The following is a 20,803-nucleotide window of genomic DNA, read 5'->3' as shown; positions in this document are numbered from 1 at the left end:
GAAAGAAATTAAAGGCATCAAAATAGGAAAAGAAGAACTTAAATTATCACTATTTGCAGATGATATGATTCTATACCTAGCAGACCCAAAAGGCTCTACAAAGAAACTATTAGAGCTAATAAATGAATTCAGCAAAGTGGCAGGATATAAAATCAACACGCATAAATCAAAGGCATTCCTGTATATCAGCGACAAATCCTCTGAAATGGAAATGAGGACAACCACTCCATTCACAATATCTTCAAAAAAAATAAAATACTTGGGAATCAACCTAACAAAAGAGGTGAAAGACTTATACAATGAAAACTACAGAACCCTAAAGAGAGAAATAGAAGAAGATCTTAGAAGATGGAAAAATATACCCTGTTCATGGATAGGCAGAACTAACATCATCAAAATGGCGATATTACCAAAAGTTCTCTATAGGTTTAATGCAATGCCAATCAAAATCCCAATGGCATTTCTTGTAGAAAGAGATAAAGCAATCATGAAATTCATATGGAAAAATAAAAAACCCAGAATAGCAAAAGCAACTCTTAAGTAGGAAGTGTGAATCAGGCGGTATAGTGATATCAGATTTCAAACTATAGTAACAAAAACAGCATGGTACTGGTACCAAAACAGGTGGGTGGACCAATGGTACAGAATAGAGGACACAGAGACTAATCCACAAAGTTGCAACTATCTTATATTTGATAAAGGGGCTAAAAGCATGCAATGGAGGAAGGATAGCATCTTCAACAAATGGTGCTGGGAAAACTGGAAATCCATATGCAACAAAATGAAACTGAATCCCCTTCACTCGCCATGGATCAAGGAGCTTGATATCAAATCAGAGACTCTGCATCTGATAGAAGAAAAAGTTGGCTCCGATCTACATATTGTGGGGTCAGGCTCCAAATTCCTTAATAGGACACCCATAGCACAACAGTTAATAACAATAATCAACAAATGGGACTTACTTAATCTAAAAAGTTTTTTTCTCAGCAAGAGAAACAATAAGAGAGGTAAATAGGGAGCCTACATCCTGGGAACAAATTTTTACTCCTCACACTTCAGAGAGAGCCCTAATATCCAGAGTATACAAAGAACTCAAAAAATTAAACAATAAAATAACAAATTACCCAGTCAAAAAATGGGCCAGGGACCTGAACAGACACTTTTCAGAGGAGGACATACAATCAATCAACAAGTACATGAAAAAATGCTCACCATCTCTAGCTGTCAGAGAAATGCAAATCAAAACCACCCTAAGATACCATCTCACTCCAGTAAGATTGGCAGCCATGATGAAGTCAAACAACAACAAGTGCTGGTGAGGATGTGGGGAAAAGGGTACACTTGTACATTGCTGGTGGGACTGCAAATTGGTGCAGCCAATTTGGAAAGCAGTATGGAGATTTCTTGGAAAGCTGGGAATGGAACCACCATTTGACCCAGCTATTCCCCTTCTTGAACTATTCCCTAAAGACCTTAAAAGAGTGTACTATAGGGATACTGCTACATCGATGTTCATAGCAGCACAATTCACAATAGCTAGACTATGAAACCAACCTAGATGCCCTTCAACAGATGAATGGATTAAAAAATGTGGCATTTATACACAATGGAGTATTACTCTGCACGAAAATATGACAAAATCATGGAATTTGCAGGGAAATGGATGGCACTAGAGCAGATTATGCTAAGTGAAGCTAGCCAATCCCTAAAAAAACAAAGGCCAAATGTCATCTTTGATATAAGGAGAGCAACTAAGAACAGAGTAGGGAGGAAGAACCATGAGAAGAAGATCACCACTAAACAGGGACAAGAGGGGGGAGGGAAAGGGAGAGAGAAGGGAAATTGCATGGTAAAGGAAGGAGACCCTCATTGTTATACAAAATTACATATAAGAGGAAGTGAGGGGAAAGGGAAAAAAAACAAGAGAGAGAAATGAATTATAGTAGATGGGGTAGAGAGAGAAGATGGGAGCGAAGGGGAGGGGAGGTGGAATAGTATAGGATAGGAAGGGCAGCAGAATACAACAGACACTAGTATGGCAGTATGTAAAAAAGTGGATGTGTAACCGATGTGATTCCGCAATCTGTATACGGGGTAAAAATGGGAGTTCATAATCCGCTTGAATCAAATGTATGAAATATGATATGTCAAGAGCTCTGTAATGTTTTGAACAACTAATAATAAAAAAAAATTTTAAAAAAAAGGATCCTATCAGGACAAGCCCATCCTACTGAGAGACAGTTCACCTGCAGGACACATCCAGCACAGGGTTTCAGGTTTCTAAGGGAAGAGAGAATCCTGATTAAGAACACAGTCTCCACTTAAATTCTGTGTGGGACACCTCACTTGACTATGATGACAAATGTCTATGACTAAAAGAAAGACAGCATCTTTTCTTTTGTCCTCATTACCTCAGTAATATCCTCAGATGTTCTCAGTGGTTGTTACTTCACCAGCAGAGACACTCTTAAGAGCAAATATGGAGACACTGACTACAGCATGGTGAATGCAGAGTTTATGCAGAAGGGATTCCAGGCAGGTCTGCACAATATGGGAGTAGGAGGCAGCAAGAGTGAGGTTTTCCCTGAGAACTACTGGGACTGAACCAAATAGGCATCTTCATATTATTCTGCCCTTACTGTAAGGATGTGAAAAAAGCTGCACATTTAGGTACAACATCACACAGCAAATAAAAAGCTCTTGTTGTCCTTACGAAATTATGTTTCCTTTTGCACTTTATGGTAGAACAATAGTGGAACTGATAAAGAAATGAATTCTCAGGGCCCCGTGCAATGAAGCCCTCTCTGTGCAGGACTGAGGAAATATCTTCAGAGTGAAGAGGAAAATGTGAACTCAGGGCAGGTTTTAGACCCACTTCCCCATGAACTTGGAACACTGTGTAAAGTGCTGCTGCTTGTATATGAGCAGCAGTGATAATCAGCCTCATCCTCAGGCTGAAGTCCAGAAATGGTCAGAGAGGCTGTGTTGCCAGACTTGGAGCCAGAGAAGCGATCAGGTATCCCAGAGGGATGATTAGTGACTCCATAAATCAGGAGTGTGGGGGATGATCCCGGGAGATTTCAATACCAGGAGACACTATTATATCTCCCAATATCATTGCTGGTTCCAGTGCAGGAGATGGTGACTGTCTGTCCTGCAGACCCAGAAGCTGATGGAGGCTGAGTCAGAGCAGACTGAGACCAGGATCCTGAAAAGAGAGAAAAACACACTCTGGTATGTCAGTGCTGGTCCCTGGTGAGCCAGAGCTAACATTAGCCCATATTTCCTTGTGTCCCTTCCCTGGAGGTGTCACCTGTGCCCTGGGTAAGAAGAGTGAGGACAAGCAGAGCCCAAGCCATGGTGGTGATGCCCTGAGAATTTTGCCTCCTGAGCCCCCAGCTCTGGGCCTGGCTCCCCAGACCTCTCTTATCCCCTCCCCTGACTCAGAGCAGGGAGGGGCCTCCATGCAAATCTGTTTCAAGTTCCTGCATCTCCTCCCCCTACCCTTAGCTGCCTTGGACTCTGGACACTTCTGCCTTCCAGGTCAGAAAAGTTCAGTTGGAGAATTAAAATTGTTTGATGTGTATTTTCTGAACCAGGACAGATGGAACCTGTGACAGCCCTAGGAATTAAAGCTACTTTGGGATGTCCCTAACCTTCCAATAGTGGAGATTTTGTAAATGTCACCTGATGATTCTTCGGACTTCTGTGTGCTGTGTGGGATGTCCTTGAGGACATAGTACCATGGCAGGAGAGATCCAGTCTCTTCAATTTTCAGGAAGAGATATGATTGGGAGCACCACACATCCTCCTCACCTGCTCAACATCCTCTGGCCTTCTCAGTTAGGATGTGCGTCCAAATATTGTTAAGTCTTCTGCTTCAGAAAAAAAAATTAGGGACTGGATTTTGATGCTGAGACCTGGTGTTTTTAATAGGCCTTCTAAAAGGTAATTTTTTGTTGTAGAACATATTTAGGACTGGCATCCTATTACTTTAGATATAATCACATAAAAGCACCTGTTTTGAAACTCACTACTGTTTGTGGTAAACCACAGCAACTGCTCTCCAGTCCCTGACTGCCCCCTGGTGGATTCATAGGGAAGATCCCAGCCTTTAGGGAAATGGAGCTGGGTAATCTGCTTTGCTTCCTCTACTCAGTCAAGTCTCCATCTCCATCTCAGGACAGGCCCCTGGTCCCTTCTATTCACCTCCAGGTGCCTCTTCCTTCTTTTTTATTCTTTCATTGGTGGTGCATTATACTTGTACATAATGATGAGATTTGTTTTACATATTTGTAGATGCACACAAGATAACAATGTAATTTGGCCAGCATCACTCCACACCACCTAGTTCCTTTCCTCTATTGATATCCTTTTGCTTTTCATCTCTTTCCCTTGTACCTTTCTTTTCCTCTTTAGTGTCCACATATCACAGAAAACATAACCCTTGACCTTCTTTTTTGGCTTATTTCACTTAATATAATGATCTCTAGTTCCATACATTTCCCAAAAAATAATATAATAATATAACAATAAAATAATATAATTTTGTTTTTAGTGGCCGAATAAAACTGCATTGTGTGTGTCTCTCTGTCTCTGTGTGTGTGTGTGTCTATATATATATATATATATATATATATATATATATATATATATAAAATCACATTTTATTTATCCATTCATCTTTTGATGGACACCTAGGCTGGTCCCATAGTTTGGCTCTTGTGAATTGTGCTGCTATGAACATGGGTATGCATGTATCAATATTGTATGATGTTTTCATTCTTTAAGATAAATATTGTGGAGTGGCTTAGCTGGATAATATGGTGGTTTTATGTCTAGTCTGTGCATTCTGTTCTGTACCACTGATTTCTAAAGTGGTTGTACTAATTTACAATACCACCAACCTGTAAAAGTTTTCCTTTTTCTCCACATCTTTGCCAGTATTTATTATTATTTGTATTCTTGTTGACTGCCAATTTAATTAATGTGAAATAAAATTTCATTGTTTTTGATCTGCATTTTCCAAATTCCTAATGTTTTTTCACATATTTGTTGGCTATTTGTATTTCTTTTTTTTTCTGTAAAGTTTTCTGAGCTCTTTATATATTCTAGCTATTAATACTGTGTCAGAAGAGTAGCTAGCAAAGATTTTTTCCCCATTCTGTAGGTTTTCTATTCAAATTCCTAATTGTTTTATTTGCTATGCAAAAGCTTTATAAATTTATTCCATTCTGTTTATTAACCCTTTATATTATTTGCTGAGCTTTAGGGGTCCTATTGAGAAAGTCATTGCCAGTGCCTATATTCTTGAATATTGACCCTATGTATTATTTTAGGAGTTGCATAGTTTCTGGTCTGATACTTAAGTCTTTGATCCATTTTGACTTTTGTGCAGGGTGAGAGATAAGAGTCTAGTTTTACTCTTGTATATGTGGATAACCAGTTTTCCCAGCCTGTCTTTTCTTCAGTGTATGTTTTTGGCACCTTTGTTAAGGATCAAATAACTGTGGATGTGTGGGCCTGACACTTCCTGAGAGACACTATCTTTTCACCACACCTAAAAGAGCTCAGAAATTTTGAGGACTCACAGGACGGCCAATGGCATCAACATCAGCCCATGTGGCTCATGAGCTGCTGGAAGATGGAGCCTCCAAACACTCCAGCAAACCATGCAATACAGTGAGCACAGTGTGGATTTTATCCTCACAGTCCCCCAATCCTGCTGCAGGTTCTAAGTATCTTGCCAATAATAGGCTGAGCCCTGCTGAGTAGAATCAGGGCCAGGCTGAGTCCATATCCTTGGGCCTGGTGGGTGGGCTGAGACCCTGGGGCAGCACCTGTGCAATAAGCATGCAGATTGGGGAGGAGAGGCAAACAAGCATGGTGGAAGTGTCCTTAAACTGCTTTTTTAGGCCCAGCCTGGGCTGATTTCTACCCAGGGCTCTCTTATCCCCTTGCAGGGAAAGCTATCTATTATAGTAAATTAGACCAAGCTCAGGACTGCTGCTGGAGGAGGTTGTAGTGTCCAAAGCAGGGTTCAGCCTCAGGTATACAGAAAGGGGAAGGGCAAGCTTGCAGACCTACCCTCTACCCATAGAAGTCTCTTTTCCTTGTTAGTCTCATAGTCTGGGCAGACACATCTACCTTAGTCTGTGTCTTCACCTTGCTTCAGGGATGGCCTGGACACTCTGAGTTCAGAAGTGAGTCTGTCCATGTTATCTGAACCCAGTCTACTGATAACAGTAAGAGGCTTAGTCAGATGTGTATCCCAGTCCTTAGCTCTTGGACTGCATAGTATGAATTAAATTCCTTCCTGACCAAGTATCCATGAAATTTTTAGAAGTCCACTGTGGTGCTATAACTCTGTCCCTGTTGTGAGCTCCTCATTAAGATCTTAGGTGCTGTGCTTCCCATCTCCAGCATGCTCTGGACAGGGTCCACACTCTGTGCTTCAATACTGCCCAACAGTTACAGATTCAGCATGAATGGTGGTCTAGGGGGAGATGAGGAGCCAGGATCTCTGTCACCTTAACAGAGAAATTGTATAAGAGCCTAAAAGTTACACAGAACCCAAAATTTTCTTTGTGAGTGTCAAAGACTATGTTGTAAAAAAAATGAAAACTTCCCCTTCAGGTCTCAGGTCTTGGTCACTAACTGCCAGCATAAACTAATGCCCCTGAATTTCAGGCCCAGTCCTTCCTCATGTGGCTTTGTCAGGTGGTCTCTCCATGCTGGTTTCTAGTTGCTCAGAGACAACCTTGGCTGATGTGTGGATTCAGAACATACTTCTCAATTCTAGGAGTCCTCAATCCTAGGCCCGCTGTCCCCAGAGGAGTAATTTCCCTTGTGTGTATGTCCCTTCCCATGTCAGGCTCATACTACAGAAAATGATGAACATTTCTTTGAATGAGGAGGGTCAGTACCCAGCTCAGATGTATCTGAACATTTCTCCACATGGTGGGTGGTCATGATCTGTGGCCCATAGCTTCGGGTGGAGTGACACAGTACTCAGGAACTGGCTCTCCTTGGTGCCAGCTGCAGGTGTTGAGACACCTATGGTGGTGGTGAATACAGGACAAATGACACAGGCGACACCATTCAGAACCAGTATTTACTCAAATCCATTGTGGTCTGCACCACATTTTATCCCAGGAAATCTGCGGAACATGACAAGCCTCTGCTCCTCTGAGTTTCCTTGTTTCTGGTGGGGGTTGTGATTTGACAAATTTAGCTTGCAGTCTCAGCTGCTCGCACCTTTGCTTTTTTTATTTCTCGCATATTCAGACACTTCTTCTAAATTCAAGGCAGCAAGGATTGACTATGTAGTCCAAAGCAGGTCCATGGCATGGAAGACAGTAAATTGGGCTCCTTCTCAGAGCACTTCTGCATTTATAAAGAAAGGAAACACACTGTCTTTTGCATCATTCGGCCTCTTGAATATGGGTGTGATAGGTGGAGTTGCAATGGTCACCTTGAGGTCATAAGTCAACAAAGAAAGCAAGCCTAAGACACTAAGGATGGTGGAACAGAAACTAAGAAATATTCCATGTCCCACATGGAATTGGTAAGCACTGGAAAATAACAACTGTCATATATCAGACTTGTTTTTGGAGGAGAAAAATTAGCCTCCATCAGCTCGTGTGTCTGGTTTCATGCATGTGTTTTGCATTAGAAATACCCTGACACTTTGGGGCTGAGGTTGTGACTCAGTGGTAGAGTGCTTACCTAGCAATGTGTGAGGCAATGGGTTCAATTCTCAGCATGATAGATAGATAGATAGATAGATAGATAGATAGATAGATAGATAGATAAAAGGTCCATCAACAACTAAAAGATATGTTTAAAAAAAAGAAGAAGAAAGAAAAAGAAATACCCTGACACTCAGCTACTCCCCTCACTCTGGCCCTGCTGAGCTGGTCTGCTGGCCTGGCTCCTCTTTGGGACCCTGACAGGCAGGTGGCTGCCCTGAGGAGGCGGGGAGGGGAAGGCTGGGCCAGCTGGCAGGCTGGTGATGATGCTGATGCCAAACTTCTGCACTGCCCCCAACTGCGTGCAGAAGAGCTCTCAGTCAGACCTAGTCTTCTTCAGGTTTCCTCAGGGTCTGACTAGATTTCAGAATTTAGTGAAGAATTGTAGGAGAGCTGACTTGGAAGATAAAACACCTGATTGACTAAACATAAACATTATCGATTATGTGCAAACACTGTGAGACCTCCATGATCTGTAGAACTAATCCTCATAGGATAGTTCTTCAAGATAATGCAATACAAACAATATTTTATCTTACCACACATTTGAACAATCCACATAGTAGACATAGAAAGTGAATAAAAGAAATGGGTGAAGATGAAATCAGGACACTGAAACAGAAAAAAAAAATTGTTCTGAGCAGGAAAAAAAAAAAAGCATAAAGAAACAAACAATAGCAATGCTCAGAACCCCAGTGCAGAAGAAGAGGCTGATGAACAGGATGAAGATATTTTAACTTTAACCCTTGAAGAGGAGGAAAACAAAGAATACTTAAAGTCTTTATTTGAAATTTTGATTCTTATGGGAAAACAAAATATACCTCTGGATGGGCATGAAGCTGATGAAATCCCATAAGGTCCCTTTGTTGCAGGGCCTAACTTTGAACCTACATGGAGGAATGCTTATCTTGCTCATTGTACAACAGGGAATTCCTAACATAGAACGCTATGTTTTGGGACAGACTGCTGTCAGAACACTGGCAAGCGCCATTCTTTGACAGGAAGAAATGCTCCTTTGACAGGAAGTTACTCCCCTATTGGTACAAGTTCAGCCTGAATGGCATTTTCTGAACTCTTGGTGTCTGTACTCTCGTAAGATGATATGTTGTACATCAACTCTGGCCTATCATGACTGTTATATGTAAATTGGCACATACTCACTATATAAGCTATTTTTGCTACACAATAAAGTAGATGCAGTTCTCTGAAACAATTCAGGAGGGGTTTCTCTGCATCCTCAAGCTCCCCACAGTCAATTCTGGAAGGTCAGGTCCCTCAACATCCCTTTACTCCTGATAACTTTCAGGCCCTGTTGGAATGTCAGATAAATTCTGGTGAAGAGGTCCTGAGAAAATGCTTTAAGATCACAGCAGTTAACACATTGTTCTGTTCAAAAACACAGCAGAAGCTGATGCTGGAAATCTGTGAGAGCTGCATTAGGGAAGAAACCCTCAGGAAGTGAGAGACTCGCACTTCTTTTCCATTACCACTGATGATGTGGTGGACATAGCAGGGGAAGAGCACTTTCCTGTGTTGGTGAGGTTTGTAGGCAACTCTCCTAACTTGAGAGAGGAATTTGTGGGCTTCTTGCCTTATGAAGCTGATGCACAAATTTTGGCTGTGAAATTTCAACTACCATTAACTGACAAGTGGGGATTTACTATGGGTATTGTCTCAGTCATAGGACAGCTCAAATTCAATTCATCAGAGGAGCACCGTGCCATGCTGACATGTACAGAAGTGATTTTCTTAATCCCAACATGCTTTTAGCAGAGCTTCACTGTTGGAGGCCTAAGGTATATGTAAGTCACTTAATCACATTACATTTTATCTAGCAGATTGTCTTCCAAAATGAAAGTTGTGGCTTCTAGACTTTTAGAGAAATATCCCCAACCTGTCTACACACTCTGCTCTTCCTGTGCCTTAAACATATGGTTGGCAAAATCAGTGCCTGTGATGGGGGTGTCTGTTGCATTAGTAACAATTGAGAAAGTCTGTTCTTTTTTCCATTGATCACCACAACTGCTAATAGAGCTGGACAATGTAATTTCCGTTCTTTGCCAGAACAGTGAAGAAAGGGGTAAAGAACTGAAGGAAATTTGCCATTCTCAGTGGACAGGCAGGCATGATGCTTTTGAAATTTTGGTGGATCTCCTGCAAGCACCTGTTCTATGTTTAGATAGTATAAAGAGTAACAAAAATATTAGATGGAATAACTGTATAACTGGTCGAGCATTTGCATTCTGTAGTGCAGTAACACATTTTAATTTCATCTTTTACAAGAGGCTTTGGGGAAAATCTCCAGGGACAAACTTCTGATGTCTTATTTGCTGCCAGTAGCTGGATCTCAGTGCTGCATTCACTCAATAAAGTAATGGAAAATATTGAAGTTTATCAAGAGTTTTGGTTTAAGGAAGCAACAAATTTGGCAACCAATCTTGATATTCAGATGAAACTCCCTGGGAAATTTCATAGGGCTCAGCAGGGTAACCTGGAATCTCAATTAACCTCTGAAAGTTACTATAAAGAAACCCTAAGTGTTCCAACAGTGGAGCACATCATTTAGAAACTTAGAGATATATTTTGAGAACAGTACCTCAAAGCTCTTAAATGCTTATCTCTGGTACCCTCAGTCATGGGACAGCTCAAATTCAATTCATCAGAGGAGCACCATGCTGACATATACAGAAGTGACCTTCCTAATCCCAACATGCTTTTAGCAGAGCTTCATTGTTGGAGGCCTAAGGTATATGTAAGTCACTTAATGTATCTTTGCCTACAAAGAATATCTTTGCCTATAGGCCTTTCATGAATACACTAGCCATTAGTATTCTGCCTATATACATGGCACCTGTTTGAGCTCTCATGCTTTGAAAACTTGTCTGTTCTTCCAGAAAACCTCATTGGAAGTATCACATTTCACTTCTGTGTGACCTCTGCTCGTATGTAGCACTCTGGAATTATTTTAGTAAATCTTTTAGATTATAAAATGCTTTATTACCATGGATATAGTTGACAAGTATTGTTATCAATTTTGAAAAAATAATTTTGAGGAGATATAAGAAAAGAATACATCTTATGAAATGTTACAATGAGGCCTACTGTTGATCTTTGACTATTAGGAGTTTTAAGTATGTTAAAATCTGTAATGGACAATTAAGGGAATTAACCAGAGAGTCATGAGCTCCCCAAAGAGATTTCGGTATAGATTTTGTCTTTATTAAATAAACTTAAAGAACAAGTTACACTTAAAGTTTGAGTAGAAGAGCCTGCCCTAGTTGTTCCACATCTGGTGGTTGCTATTTATATTCCTTTGTTGATCCTTCATCTTCATAAGCCTACTCCTTCATTTTAGCAGGTAAATGTTGAACACTTCTGCTTCGTAGTCAAGACAGAATCAGAGGCTGCTGATATGGGCAACTTATCTGTTTTCTTTCTTCATGACTATATCTACTACCTCATCTAGATTTATAAGCAAAACCTGGAATACATACAAAGTAAATATTTTGTGATTTATCTAGAAATGATACAGAAAATATTGCTGTTATTTTTGGTGAATAAAATCTGTTTAGTGTACTTTATTTCAATCTAAATAAAATGTGAATTTTGTTTAAAAAAAGAAACACACTGAAATGGGGGAAATAATTAACACAAATAAATTAATCACAATAATGTTAGTGAAAGGACATGAAGATAGTTATTACAGTGATCAGAGGGAAACTGACAGGCAGCCTTGGATATAACATGAAGTTGAAGAATGTTTGAGGACTCAGTGACAAAGCCAGCTATGTTGCCACACTTCAAAGAACTGACAGTGTCCTCCAGGATGCTATATTTTTTCTAAATCAGTGTCTAATATATAGTGCTTTTGTCCTAGAGTCAGGATTCCTGAAGCAGCAATTTAGGTGTAGAAATGGGAGTGACTCCACCCTCCATTATTCCCCACTATTATCCCTAGTGACCTCCTAACACAATGTTCGCCTCTCATCTCTGTAACTTACATTAAGCACTTATAATGTGGAGTCTCAATTCCAGAAGGAGGACAAGTCCCCAGGAGATTCTCAGTGGTTGTGATGAAATCACACAGTGTCTCCTTTTGCCAAGTCATGACTGGGAATCATTATTCAAGCTAGAGTACTGACTGATCTTGACCATGAAAGAGGAATTGGGTGGTCACTCCAGAATGGGGGTGAGGAGGAGCATTATAGACTGCAGAACATTCTCTAGTACTCCATGGATATGCAGGTAAATACAGAAAATGAACACAGCAATAAAAGAGAATAAAATCATGGCATTTGCAGGTAAATGGATGGCATTGTGAAGTTAGCCAATCCCCCAAAAAAACAAATGCTGAATCTTTTCTCTGATATAAGAAGGCTGATTCATAGTGGGGTAGGGAGAGGGAGCTTGGGAGGAATAGATTAACTCTAGATAGGGCAGAGGAGTGGGAGGGAAAAGGAGTGGGCAGGGGGTTAGCAAGGATGATGGAATGTGATGGACATCATTATCCAAAGTACATGTATGAAGACACAAATTGGTGTCAACATACTTCATATACAACCAGAGATATGAAAAATTGTGGTAGATTGTGAACGTCTAGAGCGTTCGGGTCCCTGGTAAGGGTCGCGAGATAACCAGGACACAGGGGATGCAGAGCAAAGGCAGCAATTGCAACTGCATGCTGAGGTTTATTTGCAAGTTCCTTTTATCTACTTCTTCTAACAAAGCAAGCAATTCTTCAATATCACGTTACCCACATTGCCCAAATATCATGCCTCAGCGGATACACAGAGCTAAATTCAGATCGTTCCTGTTTATTTGATAAGTACCCTCTTAAAGTTCTTTGTAGACATTATCTAATCCCCTGAGGATGCATTTGTTTCTTTTAGAATGTACTGTTCCCAGGATAAGTATGCAGGAAGCTTCTTCCTCTTGGCCAAACCATGCAGAACTTGTGACTTGCGATAAGGGGAAGAGAACTTTTCTTCCTCCTAGCTGAGGTTTGCCTCAGCTAACCTAAATCACAGCCACAGCTCTTGCAACATGTCAGGCCTGAGGGAGCTAAACTCTGCACACTTAAACCCCAACAGTAGATATGTGTAGTAAGAATTATAATGCATTCTGCTGTCATTTATTTTTTAAAAATCAATTAAAAATAAAAAACAAATAAATTTTTAAAAAAAGAAAATGAACACAGGCCAATTAAACAGAAGTGTTAATCACATAATCCTTTCAGAGGTGAAAAATGTATGGGTAAAAAGTATGTTTTCCTTTTCTAACATAAATATCATTGAATACATATTAATCAAATTTTTGTTTTGTTTTCTTTCTTATCTCATCACAGCATTCTCTAAGATAAAAGATGTGTTAAGAGGATCTCAGTATTAAGGTAATGGGATAAAAACAGAGTAAGCAAATGAACATTCTGGAAGACAAAAAAAAAATCTTGTGCTCTTTTGGGGATAGGCTAGTGTGTTCTTGCTGATGGGACAATTTTATCATATGAGTAGGAGCACAGTATGATATTTCCTGGGCCTACCTCATTAAGGCTGTTGACCTTCCGATATCCTGGCCTGAACTGAGGTGGTCCTGCTGAGACCAATGATAACACCTCACTCAGCAGAAGTGGACCTCTCACCTAGTGTTCCTACTGTCACCCAATTCACTTGTGTCCTTTCATTGTCATTTCATTATAATGTGACACTGATATTACAATTTTTGTGAAATGAGCTAATATCTGGCAGTCTGTTATTAAGCAATCACCTGCTTTTGTAGTTTCTCCACAACATCTAGTCTCATTTCATAGGTGATATTTGCTCCCATCTTTGACCTTCTTTCTACGGTAGACTGGCAATGGGCACTGTAATTTTTTTTGTTCTCACTGCTTCATTGTAGTACAAAATGTACTTAAAATACCAGAAACTAGACCTGTCTGAAAAAATGCACTAAGTCCAAATTGTCTCAGTGAATTTCATCAGCATTAGGGGTCACATAGAACAGTCAGGTGTCCCTCCAGTCAGGAGGATAATGTCACAGAACAAAAGAGGCCTCATGATCAGAGCTTTAACCAGAAGCAGATGAGAGTTCACATCATACTGTGCTCCTACTCATATGATAAAGTTTTCCCATCACTCTTTAGAGTCTTCTAAAGGAGGCTGTGGATTGTTCATCCAGGGACAAGATCCTGAGAGGCCCTTCCCCAACTTGAGCTGCAGCTCTAATGCCAAACCTGCCTGGACTTCGGGAGAGAAGCTAGGAAGGAGTGGGCAAGTGTCCCAAACATGCCCTGAAAATAGGATTCAGGCCTTGGACCACTGCTACATAGTAAGGGACAATGCCCTAAGAGTGGTCAGGAGACCTAGGCAGCCATCCTAAATGAAGAACACAGGGATGTGGAATCACCACCTTCTCACATTGAGCACCTTCCTGGAGCACCTGAACTGGGGGTGTTCACCCCAGTAACTCAGAGCCCTGTTGGAGCTGCTCAGGATGACATGTCAGACTCCTCTAGCTCATTTCCCTGGTGAGACCCTCACTGAACCCTAACTCCTACAAGTGCTCTTGGTGCTATGACACTGACATTTTGTAAGTCTGACCCTCAAAACATGGTCACTTCAGCCTAGGCATAGAATGGCCTGTCCTTGCTTCCAGTCAAAGGATTGTCCCTAGATACCTGTTGATCCCTGGGCTGGCCTCCCTCTTGGGACCCTCTGGACAACTCTAGCTTTTTTTCCTGGCTTCTCCTTGTTTCAGCTCTGCTATATCCTCTGGTAAAGGAGACTCTTTGGGTCCTTCCCTCTCAGCTTCACACACCCTTACTCTGTGTCAACTGCCCCTACCCAGCCCTGTCCAGCACAACACCCAGTGATAGAATCTGTGATGTTCAGGCAGTTGAAGCAAGTGCAATTCCTGTGACTCTATCCTAGGTTCACAGTTTCCTCCTTAGTGATGTTTTCTTCAGGAAAAGGAGAGACAGATCTATCTACAACTCTTCTGAAAGAACAAATAAAAAATAACAGAAGTGAGCATGATGGTATACGCCTGTAATTATAGTATCTCAGAAGACTGAGGCAGGAGGGTTGTGAGTTCAAAGCCAGCATCTGCAACTTAGTGAGACCCTAAGCAACTCAGTGAGAACTGGACTCTAAATGGAATACATAGAAGAGCTGGAGAGGTGGCTTAGTGATTGAGTGTCCCTGGGTTCAAACCCTGATACCAAAAAAGAAAGAAAGAAAGAAAGAAAAGACAAGACAAGGGAAATGTAAATGATATTCTCTGTGGAGCCAGACATCTATGTATTAATATCCACAAATGGCACAGCCCCCTCAACAACAAAAAGAGCAGCTGTGGGGTCAGTGGGAGCCCAGGAGGTTTCTGGCACTAAGGGTCAGTGCTGTCCTCATATCATGATCATCATCATCATCATTACTACCATCATTTATATAGCTAAGATTTTTATTTCATCCCACACGTCATAGTTCACAGTTGTGAATTTCTACATTAGCTCGATGTGCCATTTGAATAAAAACCAGAATCTCTTATTTTTTCAAACCCAGGAACACCTATTCCCGTCAGTGAGAAAGCACTCCTGCTGAGCCCCTCTCCTTGGCTTCTCACAGAGGAAGGAGAGCAACTCTGAACACCTGGGACCTCTTCCTGGGAACTAAGAAAATCCAGATATAATCAGTAAGACTCTATCATGCCTTTGTGTCATTTATTTCTGAAAAATAATTCTTCTAAGGTCAGTAGGTGTCCCCATTTCACATCAGAACACTGAAGCCCAGAGAGCCTCAATTGTTGATGAGGACAGACACCAACGTAATCAAGGGCAGAAGTTGATCCAGGTGTCCTGAATTTTGATTCTGGGCTCTTTGTGGCACAGCATGACTAGGATGGGAAGGGTAATGTTTGGGCCAGGCTGGGCACCAGGGCTTGTGTCCCACACAGCTCACTTTTGTCCCCAACCATGGTCTGGGGTTCTCCAGGAGCCCAGCTCATCCTGCAGGTGATAATTTCTAGGGGTTGTGACCAGCTTAGAGTCAAAGAATCTGTGGGGAGTGAAAAGCTGCTCTAGTCTTCAGGGATGGTCTGGCTCCTGCTGGTTCTCTCTGTAGTGCTACCTGCACCTCTCCCTCTGTTGATGTGGGTGACACCTCTAATTCAGAAAAAGAGAGACTTAGCAGATCCCAGGAGTGAAATGGTGAGGATTCTGGGAGCTCATTCTTGGTGCTTTACCACCTGAAGCATTCTCAGGGTGGAACTCAGTGTCAGGGACAGGCTTGGTATTTTGGGGACAGAGATGAATCTAGTTACAGAGCCTGGGTTTGGTACTCATGCAGACAGGGAGAACAGAGGCATTCAGGTCATTGTGAAGATGCCCCAGAGTTCTGCCCTCTGTCATACATCCAGGAAGAATGAGGTTCTGAGGTCAATGACCTGGACTGAGGTAGGTGCTATTATACATAGTTCCCAGATAATCATCCAGCACCTATTCCAGGGCCACACTGACCCTGAAGAGGGCAAAATGGTATTGTGGACATGGCAATAATTGGGAAGAACAACTAATTGCATGAAGAATAATGAACAAGTTAATCACACACTTCAGATTTTCCTCTTTCAATAATACCTGAATTTTAAATTGATTAGTCATTTCTTGTGAAACTTAAACTATTTACAAGCATTTCAGCAAATAAATGCATGAATCAATAATACTCATTTCTCAATGCTCAGATTGGTATCTGAGTTTTTATTTTGCCGTCAGTTTTCAAGTTCCCATGAGTAATGAGGATGGAGTCAGATAATACCGATTGTATTACAAAGGATCTTTAGCCATAATGTAGATTTGGACAGGTGGAGTCAGGTGTGTAAATTAGGAGGCATCCAACATGACCTCAGAGGTTCTCCTTTGAGACTGGGATGGTCTTGGGGCCTGCTAAGAAGTCCTGCTAAACTGGTCTGGAGCATACAATATGGCCACTAGGGGGCTCAATCCAGTCCTCTGACACTTAACATAAATGTGGAGGAGTCTGGTAACTTCTGGCGCTGTTTGCTATGGTGGCCCCCATGGCTTTTCTCTAGCTGATGGCGAAGAGGGGCTAGGGGTGTTCACTACCCCATCACTCCTCTGGGGTTCCCCTCACAATGTCATTTCTCTCTCAGGGGGAATGAAATCTGCAAGATTGGGCTGGCACATCCTGTTCTTTTTCATGGAGATGTAACTGCCTGTTTCCCTCTGGGAACCTCACACCTTTCTCCCTGCCTCAGAATTATTGTCATCCTTCAGTGAGTGCACATTGGTGCTAAGGATTGAGGCCACCTGCGTCAGCTTCACTATTAGCCCCTTCAGTCCTGGAGGATGAGATATAAAGAGTATCTATTCACTCTTTGCTTCAGGACATTCCTGAAAAACACTTGTTCACAGAAAAATTTGTGTGCACTGAGATCAAGCTATTTTGTAGTCAAATAAATGGTTAGTAATGAAGATTCACCTAAGGATTTTTTCTTTTTTCCCCTTTTCCTCTCCTCTTCTTCACTTTTTCCCCCTCTCCTCTTCTTCACTATGTCAGGTAATACTAATTTTGCAATCTTTAATAGTTAATTTATCAACAAATTCCAGGTCAATACTACGATTTTGTACCTGGGGTTAGAAGAACTGTGAAGAACATTTTCAACTAGTTTTTGTTTCTCCTAAGGTTGATTAGTATATGGTATCATAGTTGATTAGGTATGTTCTGAAGTGATTTTATAAACAGAATTTAGTGACCTCTCTCAAAGTGGTGCTGATGCTGAGAATAGCAGAGGACATACATTGAGTGTAGTAGGTATGAACACCTGGATATTCGCCCAACCTGGTTCTCTTAAGAGAAAGTAGCTCACTAAATAGTCCCTTGAATAAAAGTAGAAGCAATAATCATCCTGGCAGATGGATAGACATATAAGTGAAAAAGCAAAGGAGCAAACTATCTCCAAATAGCCCACAATACTTCAACATCTGATCCCATTAACATCACAATAGAGGAAATAATGGAGAAAAAATTTAGAAAGTTCATAGTTAAAATGTTCAGTGAGCTAAAAAAAGATGTAAGGAATGAACTAGATGGAAAATACAGGAAGTGAAAGATCATTTCAATAAGGAGAGAGATTCTTAAAAAGAACCAAATAGAAATTCTGGAGATGAAAGACTCAATAAATCATTTTAAAATCCTATGGAAATCATTAACAATAGATCAGGCCACTTTGAAGGCATAATGTCAGACTTTGAAGACCAAGTATATAATCTTAAACATGGAGTCAACAATAAAGAAAAGATGTTGCATAACCATGACCAGAATATTTAAGAAATCTGGGATAACATTAAGAGACCAGATCTAAGAATCATTGATGTTTCCAAAATACAAACTAAAGGAATGCACAATCTTCTCAATGAAGTAATCAGAAAAAAAATTCCAAACCTTAGGAACAAGAAGAAAATCCATACTGCTGTTGTCCAAGAGGAGCTAGGGGAGTACCAGGGCCCACAAGGCCATGGCAGACAAAGTGGCTGCAATGTCCAGGAGCAGGTGGCAACCGCAGTAGCAGAGCCTTGCTCAGAGCAGAGTGTCCTGGGTGTTAGCCTGCCTCTGGTTCCCTGGAAGTAGATCAGTGACCAGTGTGGGAATGGCAACAGCAGCAGAGGCAAATGTTCCAGTGCTTCTTTCTACCCTTTAGCCTCAGCCAGGGGAGGCCAGGCCAGGCTCAGGTAGATGGAGTCTGCTGCACAAGAATGAGAATTCTTTTCAACAGAAAATGGAGGCTATTCAATCACCAGGGTAATAAAATTATCATTGTAGGGTTGGACAATGCAGGGAAAACTACAATCCTTTAACAATTTTCTATGAAGGAAGTTGTACATACATCCCCTACAATAGGAAGTAAGGTAGAAGAGATAGTGAGTAGTAATGCACATTTCCTAATGTGGAATATTGGCCAAGAATCTCTTTGTTCTTCCTGGAATACTTATACTAACATGGAGTTTGTAATAGTAGTTGTGGACAATACAGAGGATTTCTGTAATTAAAGAACTCTACATAATATTAGTGAATGAGGATGTAAGAAAAATGGATTACTAATTTTTAAACATGATAAAGAATGCATGACTGTAGCAGAAATCTCCCAGTTTTTGAAGCTAACTTCTATTAAATATCATCAGTAGCATATGCAGGCATGCTGTGCTCTTAATGATGAGGGATTATGCCAAGGACTTGAATGGAATATGTCACAATTTAGGATTAGATGACTTCTATTGACTTCATAGACTTTGTATAAACAAAGTACTGGACTTCTTCTGAAAGCTGCAAAAAGTATAGGTTAGATATATTTTTGTAATAAACTGATTTAATTTTTTCTATAAGAAAAAAAGAGTACTTATTTTAAAACAAGATGAAATCTCACCTTCCAATTTGCTTTCACATTAGTTCCTTCCAAATTATAAAGATGTATTTGACATTTTGCTCAATGAATCTTCTCAAGACAATATATAGCCTATGGTAAGTACAAAGGGAGAGGAAGATATTTTGAATTTTAAGAGCTTTATATTAGTATACCCCTACCAAATTGAATGTTGTTCTTTTCTTGTTCCACTAAGTCAAAATACAAATCAGCACAGATACTGTTTCCAATATTTTAAAATGCCATGTTACTTATGAAAAAAATGTATTTTACTTAAGGTGGTGTATGTATTATGTATATAACTCAAGTTCAAGTTTATGGCTTTGGCTTATGTTCTATAGAAAAGCAAGTACCATAAACATTAGCAATATCCTTGATTATTGCCCTAATGAGATAAGTACTGCCATTAAATACCATTTTATACTTTTCCCATATGTTCTCTGTATTATACTAACCATATCTCCACCCACACACCAAATCATTCAGCTGCTCTCAAAAAAAAAAAAAAAAAAAAGAGAGACATACAGGAAAAAGCTTGATGATGTGACTCAGTGGTAAAGCCCCTCTGGTTTCAAACCCTGGTTTAAAAAAAAAATGTGTCTTGGATAGGAACTTTTTGATTGTGTTTATTTTGGGGCTTTATACCACTGGTTCCAGTATTTAGATTTTCATCTTGATTGAAATTAAAGGGAATTTTTAATATATGACAAATAATTTCAAAAGTATGATTACATGTGGCCAAAGCTGAGTAATTTAGGATCTACTTTGTAAAAGCATGAAAAATATTAAATGTTATATTTGAATTTTGAACACCATAACATAATATAAAACCCAAAATTAACATTGATATACCACGGTTGACTTGGATTTAGATACTGAGCATTTTATATTTTATAGAAAGAAATTTTCAAAGTTTTGACAATGCTTATAGTATATATCACTATCCCTACAAAAATCATCATGAAATTTAAAAGATTGGTATTAAAAGTAGTTATTTTTTTCTTTAATATTCTAAAACATGCCAGTTTGAATTAACCTTTAAATTTTCAGGGCATAAAAGATATACAAATAGATTACTCAAGAATATGTTTTAACACAGGCAATTCTATTTATAATTAAGACAAAAATACCTTCCATTTTCAGACATTTAAAAAAACCTAGCAAACCAAAGGTATTTTTGGTCAAGTCATATCTTAGTACAAATAATGTATCACATTTCAATTAATTTCTCAAACCACAGAATAAAAATTAGCATTATTAATTTTTTAAAAATGCATTTACATGATGAAAGAAGATAGGAAAACTTAAACAAAACACTCAAAAGTATTCCAATTTCTAAAATGAGAAATATAAAATCTGGAAATTAAAAAATTTAAAATGTTGCTTGGAAAATTTTTTTTTTAATTTTTTATTGTGGGTTGTTCAAAACATTACAAATTTCTTGACATATCATATTCCACACTTTGATTCAAGTGGGTTATGAACTCCCACCTTCACCCCATACACAGATTGCAGAAACACATCAGTTACACATCCATTGATTTACAAATTGCCATACTAGTGTCTGTTGTGCTCCGCTGCCTTTCCCATCCTCCACCCTCCCCCCTCCCCACCTCTCCCCTCCC

The 20,803-nt window shown here is 40.0% G+C and overlaps 1 long non-coding RNA gene and 1 pseudogene across 1 annotated transcript in view; one reads left to right on the top strand and one right to left on the bottom strand.

The window, feature by feature from the left end:
- The window catches only part of LOC107158451, a 16,469-nt gene extending 13,059 nt beyond the window's left edge, over positions 1-3,410 (bottom strand). Inside the window, exons 1-2 of the long non-coding RNA XR_001505617.2 lie at positions 3,314-3,410; positions 2,895-3,208 (exon numbers count right to left, since the gene is read on the bottom strand). This is a non-coding gene — a long non-coding RNA (uncharacterized LOC107158451). The remainder of the gene's footprint in view (positions 1-2,894; positions 3,209-3,313) is intronic.
- Positions 3,411-18,513: 15,103 nt separating this feature from the next.
- Positions 18,514-19,026, top strand: LOC107158468 (annotated as a pseudogene).
- Positions 19,027-20,803: the final 1,777 nt, after the last annotated feature.

Source organism: Marmota marmota, unplaced genomic scaffold (genome assembly GCF_001458135.2).
Source record: "Marmota marmota marmota unplaced genomic scaffold, marMar, whole genome shotgun sequence".
Classification (NCBI taxonomy): Eukaryota; Metazoa; Chordata; class Mammalia; order Rodentia; family Sciuridae; genus Marmota; species Marmota marmota.
This window is presented reverse-complemented; position numbering and strand designations above follow the sequence as displayed.